Raw genomic sequence first — 10,555 nt, forward strand, 5'->3', positions numbered from 1 at the left:
CCAGATATTTTTGGGGCCTTTTTAGTTGTTACTACCTCTAGCACAGTGGTTCCCAAACTTTTTGAAAGCATGGCACCCCTTTGTAGCGGTTTTTTTTCTCCCACGGCACCCCAACCCAATGAAACTAAACATACATGTGTAGCCTACATATATTTTTAATATTATTATGAAAATAGCATATAAATGATCAAATTGACTTCTTTTATCAAAAAACTTGTTGAGAGAAATAAGAATTAAAAAAAATATATTTTAGTTTTGTGTCACTTTTTACACTCACTTAAAGCTGCAGTCCGTATTTTTTCCTCTTTGTCGCCATCTCTCTGTTCGAAATCTGTAACTGCAGTGATTCGCGGAATTATCATCTTTACGTGGGTTGTAAATCGGCATGAAACAGCGCGGATGAACACAGTGCTTTGAGGCGAGTGCTGCTGTCAGTCACCGCGCTGTGTGGATACTGGCATACAGAATCACAGATTCACTTTTTGAAAGTTTGACCAACATAAGAATTCTAATAAGAAAATGTCTTCTGAACAAGTAAGTAAAATCCATTTTTGTTCTGACCAACTAAGGGGGAAAAAGCATTCGACATAAGCTTCGTTAGATTTAATCAACATGATTTACAGCAACCGTGCAAATTATAGCCTACTTTGTTCTCAAATTGTTCATGTTAACAACATCAGCATTGCGTGACTAATGTTAAATTTAATGTGTTTTATGGTTACCTGCGTAGTTCAGAATTGATATTCTCCATAATAGCAAAACGAGAAAGGCCCAACAAAGGAAACTCCATAACTGTGAATTAAGAAAACGTACTGTTACACGATTGAACTATTGAAATGTCTTACTTGTTCAGCAGAAAAAAGCCGTCTCTTCTTCCGTTTCGAACCCCTTCAAAACACGGAGTTCACACACTTTTTAAAAGCCCCGCCGATGTTTAAATCCTTGTGTTCGCATGAGACGGTTTCTTTCTCTTTCTCTAGCCACCTTAAATCCGAAGTACGAAGTCTTTTGGGTTTTATAACTGCTGAATCTCCAGTTGACACTGATGATTGTTGTTTGGATCTTTCTGGATGCCATAAGTTTAATTATGTAAAGTGCTGCGAGAAAAGCCTATACATCTAAACATCTCGTCACGCGCAGTATAGCCGGCTAGCCGAAACTCCTTCTTTATGTGTACGGGTGTGACGTCATGACGCAAAGACATGCTCGAATTTCCCGCGGAAACTCACCAGTACCACTGGAATTAAAATCATTATTACAAGCTAACCGTTTTGAATCTAGCTATGGCAAGCAGATAGTTTTGACCACTGGCAGAATAAGTTTTTTTTAATATAATTATTTTGGATCATTTTTAACTTAAAAAAGTTACGGACTGGAGCTTTAAGTTAGCTGAGCGTGTGGGACATGCCAAAGTCAAGATCAGGAATCTTGATCTTCAAAATAAATAAAAGTGAACAAGAACATTCAAACTGTCAAGTCATTGTTAACAGACAAGTGTATTTTATGACAAAGATTGTTTCAGTAAGTGATTTGAACCAATTACTTTATGTGGGAATCATTGGAACAAAACACATTTAAAGATTGATACTTAACTCTTTAAAGCAGCACTCAGTAAGAATTACGTTTTTGTCAAACAGCGACCCCTAGAGTCGCTGTGGAGTACTTGTACTGTCGTGAATAGCACTCACGCAGAGATGGCTCGCACTCAGGGCCGGATCCCCTCCCCCTGTACACCGGTACCTGTTCAGTAGGATGGACGCTGTAATGAGTGGAAATAAGGTATGGCCCCTTTAAGAGCTGCGCGCGCCCAACACCACATGTATACGGCGCCGGGTTATTTCTGTTTGATGCTCATTTTATCAGATCTGTTTTTTGCCGTAAAGCAATTCGTTACCTCGCGAGACCTGATATCACACGATACTTCCTAACAAGTTGCAAGGGTGGTTTTGCGGCTCACAGGCACCAGCGGGGTGCGAGACGACCACCATTCAACACGAAATCAGTAATATAAACATTACAATGACTCCAAAGCTGTTCGGTTAAGGTAAAAAAGTTACTTAGTTCACCTTTAAATAATCATAACCAACTCCAATAAAAAAAATCTTTAGTTTCTCATTTGCTTTGTTCAAACCTGACCTTCACTTAAAAAATGAAACTAAAAATATCTGTGCATGAAACTGTGTCGCGGGCATTTTAATGGAATTGCATGTGCCTGCTTTTGCGAGCACAGCCCACGGGGGTAGATTGAGGATAGTGCGACTCGTTGATCGTGCTCCACTCACAGGCGCTGGCTTTTTTGTTCCGTTACGAAAGAGAACTCGCTCTGCGTCGATGACGCTTTGGGGAACAGGTGTCTGAAATTACTATCAAATCACGGCAATCATATTGACCGGCGACAGCCGCTGACTCCATTAACGTGCAACCCGGAAGTATAAAAGGGCGCCTTGCAAACATAACAATCACCGTTTTTGTCTTCAGGGACTGTTCTGTCTGTAAGCACTTGAGATTAAGGTAAGAAATAAAAATGAAATGCACTGAGAAAGCTAAGCAATGCTTCCAGAAGTGTGCAGACCCGTGCCCAAGATACCTGACGCTGGGTGACACACACGAGATGTGCGTTTTTTGTTTGGGTGGAGAGCATGCACCGGCAGTTCTCGAGGGAGCCACTCTGCCCAATGTATGCTGGTGGATGTCATGGATCGCGCTGCGGGCAGGCTGAGGTTGCCGTAACAGCGCATTAGGGGAAAGATCACTCGCGGTAGGCTTGATGATCGGTTTATAAACCACCAGCTCAGATGAGCCTTCCATTCCTTCCTGATCTCCATACGGAGATCGAGAGGGCATGGAAGAACCCATATTCGGCCCGTATCCACCGACATTAGCGGGCTAGTTTCTCTGATGTTGTGGGGATAGGAGAACATGGGTTTGTGTCAAGGCCGCCCATCAACGAGACGTTTGCGAACTATCTTGCGTCTTGCTCTCCGGCCACTAAGCAAACTGCAGCCTCGATCGGCCGGTCGATGGCGGCGATGGTGGCCACGGAGAGAGATCTGTGGTTGAGCCTGGCCGATATCGGGGAGAAAGAGAAGGGCTTTCTCCTCAATTCGCCGGTTTTGCCCTCCGAACTTTTCAGCACCTCCGTGGAGGCGGTGGTTGGAAAGTTCAGAGAGGGGCGAAGGCGCGCTCAGCTGCATTTGGGACTTGCATACCGCTGAGATCCGCTTCCACGCCCAGACAAGCGGCCAGAGAGCCCTCCATGGAGGAGTAGGTCGCAGAAGAGGTGGGACTCCCGCAAGAAGAGGGATCTGAGGGAGGTCATCCAGCACAAACGCACACATCGTTAATGATGGATCACCTCCCCTGAGGGCATAATTATTTCTTAGCCCTCTCCTCGCTTTCACGACTCCCCAGGCGCTTCTTACATCAGGCCTGAGGCTGGGCCCATGATGAGTGGAAAACGATATTCTGATGGCCCGCCTTGGCTTGGTCAGTGAGAGTGCCTCTTTCAGGCATGTAATGGTGGTAGACCCCAGGTTCATAGAGAACTGTGTGGTGAGTCTACACTTCCCACACCGCAGGTGAGCTAAATAGGTCTTAATTTCAGTTTTGTGTGTAACTGATACTAAAATATATTTCTCTACAGACCATTGTTCCCTGTGTACACTGTTAGACATTTTATTGTATTTTTGCGGTAACTTACTGGCAGCACTATTGCCAGTAAGTTACTGTAAGTTCCCCTTTACAGTAGCTTACCTGTAAATGTGTTTTACGGTATGATGCCCTTACTGTAATTTCATTTTACAGTAAGATGCCCTTACCGCGATTTAATTTTACAGTATGATGCCCTTACTGTAATTTCATTTTACAGTAAGATGCCCTTACCACATTTTCATTTTACAGTATATTGCCATTACTGCACTTTATTTTTACAGAATGAAAAAGTAAATTTACTTTAATTTATATTTTACATGAATGCTATTGAATTTAATAAATTCCCAAAAATGTGACTTGATTCCATGTACATCAGCATATTCTTTATTCACTGTCACAATCAATTACATCCATTTTATACATTGTGATGCAACATTAGGCAAGGCAGTTTTATTTAAATAGCACATTTCATACACTGACAATTCAAAGTGCTTTACAAAGAAAGGAATTAAAATAATCACAAAATAAAAGCAAGGAAAATTAAAGTGCCCCTATTATGGATTTTTGAAAATTACCTTTCATGTAGTGTGTAACACAGCTCTAAGTGAATGAAAACATCCTGCAAAGTTTTAAATCTGAAAGTGCACTGTATATAAAGTTATTGTCTTTCAAACGTAAGAGTCGACTCTTGAGTCAATGAAATGAATCGTTCTTCAAACGAGTCATAAGCCGTTTCATTGTGACGTCAAGATGAAACATTAGCATATTGCCCGCCCACTTATTGCGCGCACAGACACCAGGGAAAACTTGAACCTCAAACACTGCAGCTGATTCCTGTGGATGCTGGACAGCATCATGTCGAGAAGAAGCTGTGCTTTACAATGTGACCGTTAAGCCAGTTTTTTTTTCACCACTCAAGGACGAGCATGTGAAGAATCAGTGGTTAAAATTCATCTTTACCATGATAGCACAGCAGTATAATCCTAAACTTTTGCTGTGTTCCATTTATTTTACTGACGACTGCTTCTCAAATCTCTGAGTTCAATGCAGGATTCGAGAACCGCTTGCTCTTGAAAGATGGTGTTCAAATACTTAGTTTTGAGTTTTATATTGTGTAGGTCTCCTGCTAACTGGTCTTACTGAAATACTTCTGCTGATCAGCTGTGGGCCACTATTACCTAAAACTGTGTCTATTAATGCAGATTGTCTGTCGTTCTCACTACTTTGAGGAAAGATTAAGCATGGAGCAAGGTTTGTTTTATGTTACATCAGTCATTCACGCTAGAGCTCGGCTAATGTATCCACTGTTATTGATACAGTTTCCATGTGTTCATCGCAATAAATTAGAAAAATACTCTGTAAATAAAGTACAAGTAAAATAATCGGTTTGTTGATGGACATGCACTTGTTAAAGGGATAGTTCACCCAAAAATGAAAATTCTGTCAGTAATTACTCTCCCTCATGTTGTTCTAACCCCGTAAGACTTTCGTTAATCTTCGGAGCACAAATTAAGATATTTTTTATTAAATCTGAGAGCTGGATCACTCCTCCATAGGCTTCTTAAAGGTGCTCTAAGCGATGTCACGCGTTTTTTAGGCCAAAACATTTTTTTGTCACATACAGCAAACATCTCCTCACTATCCGCTGGCTGCCTGTCCCCTGAACACACTGTAAAGAAACGCGATCTCTGTAGACAGCCCAGGCTCCACAAACAGCAACAAAAACAAACTGCAGCGACCCGCTCCCCGAAACATAACAAACTGTTCCAGCCAATGACCGACAAGAAGGGTTTGGGGGTGTGGTTTGGGGGGTTAGTGTGCGGATGAGGAGGAGGGAGGGTCTAGCTTGCCTCCGTTCAGTTTGACAATAGTTCGAACGTCAACAAGAAGTGACGTCACCCAGGATCGCTTAGAGAACCTTTAAGGGATCGAAACTTGCCGGGCCAGAAAAGTTATTAAAGACATCGTTAAAATAGTCAGAGTGACTACAGTGGCTCAACTTTAAGTTTATCAAGTGACGAGAATACTTTTTGTGCGAAAAAAAAAAAAAAAAAAAAAAAAAAACTTTATTCACCTATTCATTTCCTTCTCTGTGGGCCTCTAGTTAGTTCACGTAGTGTAACTGCGCAGCGTTTCTGGCCCGGCAAGTTTCAATCCGATAGAAGCCTATGGAGGAGTGATCCAGCTCTCAGATTTAATCAAAAATATCTTAATTTGTGTTGCGAAGATGAACGAAAGTCTTACGGGGTTGGAACAACATGAGGGAGAGTAATTACTGACAGAATTTTCATTTTTGGGTGAACTAACCCTTTAATGCTGATGCTGAGGAATTACAGTTGCAACATCTCACAATGTACCTCAAACTGAGTAGTGTATTACTGAGAAACGTCCTGCTCGAGTCGTCCTTGTGATGGAGGTTCGGGTTGAATAACGAGTTCTTCCAATTAGGGCTGCACGTTTTCAAGTTTTTCATTAACCGTTGACCGAGGCCCTTAGCGGTTAATACTCGGTTAACCATAGTGTGCGCGCCGCAACCCCGAGATACAGACACACGAGAAAGGGGTAGTTCATTTTTAACACCTTTAATAACTGGTTGGACCACATTTGAAACGAAATTAATTTATAGAAATAAAACGCAGTGGTAAGGACAGAGCAGTTATGGTGTGTTCACACCGAACGCGAATTTAATTATTTGCGCGAGTGATTACATACAAAGTCAATGCAAAGACGCAAATAGACGCATCATTCGCGTCGGGCGTTGCGAATGATGCGAATTGGGCGACGCGTTTGCCGCGAATGTCTTCCGCGCAAGTTGAAAAATTTGAACTCGAGCGAATGTTCAAGCGTCTAACTAGACGCGATAGACGCGTATTTGACGCTCTATTCGTTCTATGACGTTCGGTGTAAACACACCATAATGATGCCCGGGTGTTGGCTGTTGAGATGGTACAACAACGAGGTTGTACTTGAAGTATATCTAAGCACTGCATTGCAATACTTGCATTTTGCCCCGTCATTCTCGATTTTAAAGCGCTCCCACGCTGTGCTTTTCTTTGCCCGCTTCATATTAGAAAACTGGTCATGACTACTTCTTGTGGACATTACAAATGTCTGGGAGCGCTCTGGCGGTCTCTTGTGGTGCAAAAATGTATTACAACTAAATTCAATGCACGCCATTGACGCCACTTAACCGAGCAAAATGTTTCACTCGGTGACGCAATTTTCAACGGTTAATCGGTTAACCATGGACACCCCTACTTCCAATGTTTCATTATTGGACTCGCGCTCGGATTGATATGGTAAAATCGACGTCATTGTTCGTCACTGTGTTTAGTTTACGGTGGCAATGGGCATTTTTGTTTTCGACACACACGCTGTACGCGGTAAACCAATCACAACAGACTGAGCATTCTGGCCAATCAGAGCAGAATAGCTGGTGAAAAGGAGGGATTTAGAGAGATTGATTCATCTGACGAGTAGTTTGAGAATCATTGAAAAATGTGGTGATGTGCAAATGTATATTATGAGAAAATTAAACAGTTTTTTGACCTTTGATGCATCTAAACCTGTTGTAGGAGACTGCAAAACAACATTAGGAAATTTTAAAATAGCATAATAGGGGCACTTTAAAACAGTTTTATAAGGAATTAAAAGAGATATACGATACAGTTATAAAATTAATTAAAAGAGTAAAAAGATGATACATAGATAAACTTCTCATCTGACAAAACACCGGCGTATCATATTTTTCACAACTCTGAGATTTTCCCATGGTGATTATACTGTGTCTGTGGTGTTCTTTCGGCGCGCCTAAGAAATATATTGGACGTATCCAATAGACCCGATTTTTCCCTAAAATCATACAGGAGAAGCTCTAGGACTGACTCACGGTGTAACCTCGGGTTCACTGCCACATCAGTCCGCACCCCACAGAACCTTGATTTTAATAACACATCAAACTCACTACTCTACCACAGACCCAGGTCATCAGCATGGTTTCATCTCTCAAATTCCCCAATTAAGTAATTTATGTTTGTCCCTTACCCAATTCGCAGAGCCATTGAGTTCAGTTTAGAATCAAAAGGAGAATTCAAATCTGAATTCATAACAAATCAAAGCAGAGATCATGACAATACGCAAAAAAAAAGCATGAAGCATGAAAAAGCATCCCAGTTGGTCTTGACTGGCCTCCATACCGGTAAACCACTGATGGCTGATCTGAAAAAAACAAAAACAAAAAAAAAACAGAGAAAATGTGTGAGAAATGGTCATGAGTTTACAACATGTTACTGACAGTATTTTTATTTTTGGGTGAACTATCCCTTTAATTGCCTGAATGTACAATTACGTAAAAGGTACACTGAGTAACTTAATAGCCCTTCAAACTTAAATCTGAAATATAAAGCTTTTGTAGCATTACAAATATTTTTACTGTCACTTTTGGTCAATATAATGCATCCTTGCTGAATAAAAGTATTAATTTTATTCAACAACCAAAAAAATAAAAAATAATTACTGACTGAACAGTAGAACTTTCTATTTCAGATAACTTAAATGCTGTTCTTTTGAACTTTCTATTCAAAGAATCCTGAAAAAAAAAGTGTACAACTGAAAATAATCAGAAATGTTTCTTGATTTACACAAGTGCTCCTAAAAATAAATGTAAGCGTAGAGCCCTTGCAAGTTATGCATTACAATGTTAATCACATAATGCATCTGATAGTTAGTCAAAACATATACTTACAAAGCCAAATATGCTCAGTGCTGTGGCTCTTAAAAGAGCCTTTGAGCTAGTTAGCTCCTGTTGACACAGGGAAAAGAGAGAAAAAGAAGAAACATTATTTTCCATCTGGTTATTGGCTAATATGACTATATGTTATGAACATGATAAATCACAGATCTAGGATGACTAATAGATTGATCACTTACACAGAATATTTGAATATTTTTCTATTATTCTATTAGTCTGCCTTTACATTGCTTTAAATTCGTTACTATTTTAACATGTCATATTTCTGTCCTGTGCAGAGTGAATCCAGAATGTATATACACTCACCGGCCACTTTATTAGGTACACCTGTCCAACTGCTCGTTAACACTTAATTTCTAAGCAGCCAATCACATGGCGGCAACTCAGTGCATTTAGGCATGTAGACATGGTCAAGACAATCTCCTGCAGTTCAAACCGAGCATCAGTATGGGGAAGAAAGTTGATTTGAGTGACTTTGAACGTGGCATGATTGTTGGTGCCAGAAGGGCTGGTCTGAGTATTTCAGAAACTGCTAATCTACTGGGATTTTCACGCACAACCATCTCTAGGGTTTACAGAGAATGGTCCGAAAAAGAAAAAACATCCAGTGAGCGGCAGTTCTGTGGGCGGAAATGCCTTGTTGATGCCAGAGGTCAGAGGAGAATGGCCAGACTGGTTCGAGCTGATAGAAGGGCAACAGTGACTGAAATAACCACTCGTTACAACCGAGGTATGCAGCAAAGCATTTGTGAAGCCACAACACGCACAACCTTGAGGCGGATGGGCTACAACAGCAGAAGACTCCACCGGGTACCACTCATCTCCACTACAAATAGGAAAAAGAGGCTACAATTTGCAAGAGCTCACCAAAATTGAACAGTTGAAGACTGGAAAAATGTTGCCTGGTCTGATGAGTCTCGATTTCTGTTGAGACATTCAGATGTTAGAGTCAGAATTTGGCGTAAACAGAATGAGAACAGGAATCCATCATGCCTTGTTACCACTGTGCAGGCTGGTGGTGGTGGTGTAATGGTGTGGGGGATGTTTTCCTGGCACACTTTAGGCCCCTTAGTGCCAATTGGGCATCGTTTAAATGCCACGGCCTACCTGAGCATTGTTTCTGACCATGTCCATCCCTTTATGGCCACCATGTACCCATCCTCTGATGGCTACTTCCACCATGTCACAAAGCTCTAATCATTTCAAATTGGTTTCTTGAACATGACAATGAGTTCACTGTACTAAAATGGCCTCCACAGTCACCAGATCTCAACCCAATAGAGCATCTTTGGGATGTGGTGGAACGGGAGATTCGCATCATGGATGTGCAGCCGACAAATCTGCGGCAACTGTGTGATGCCATCATGTCAATATGGACCAAACTCCCTGAGGAATGCTTCCAGCACCTTGTTGAATCTATGCCACGAAGAATTGAGGCAGTTCTGAAGGCAAAAGGGGGTCCAACCCGTTACTAGCATGGGGTACCTAATAAAGTGGCCGGTGAGTGTATATGTAGCCGTCACATCGTGTAACGTTACACTTTGTTATGAGAGAGCGCGAGAGAGTGCCTTTGAGAAAACGTGCAAGGCCTAACGACGTTAGGTCTTAAACACCACACACATTTAACTGACGAGTAAAATATGCCATAACTGGTCGTAAAAAAGACGGGAAACCATTGTTTGTGTAAATACTAGATTGGGTCCATCTAACGTTACTGGAAAAGGCAGTCAGTCAATTCTATGACATTTAGTTAATGGGATATGAAAACGGCGGTTTTTGAGGAACGTTCCTTCAGATTCTCCTGTAATAGCCTATGCCTATTAGATTTTATTATTTACTTTCTTCATACATTTAGCTATATTTAATTGATATTGGTAATGGTTTACTTTGTAAAAGTAATGTATAAAAGAATTTGTTCAGTAAAAAGTACTTACGTCCGAAAAACTCACAGCTGGCGTCTAGCAATGCGATCCACTCTCAGCACGGACGTCCGTAGCGCGCGCACTCTCGACACGTGACGTCACACAACAAACCTCAGTTTACATTCTGCCAGGTTGTCGCGGGCTTTGCACGAGAGCAACAATTTAAATTTTGTGAGGTGTAAGCAAAGTTTATATATTTATTTATAATTTAAAATAATGAAAAAATACATTT

This window comes from Rhinichthys klamathensis, unplaced genomic scaffold (genome assembly GCF_029890125.1).
Source record: "Rhinichthys klamathensis goyatoka isolate OS25496 unplaced genomic scaffold, OSU_Roscu_1.1 h1tg000011l_1, whole genome shotgun sequence".
Lineage (NCBI taxonomy): Eukaryota > Metazoa > Chordata > Actinopteri > Cypriniformes > Leuciscidae > Rhinichthys > Rhinichthys klamathensis.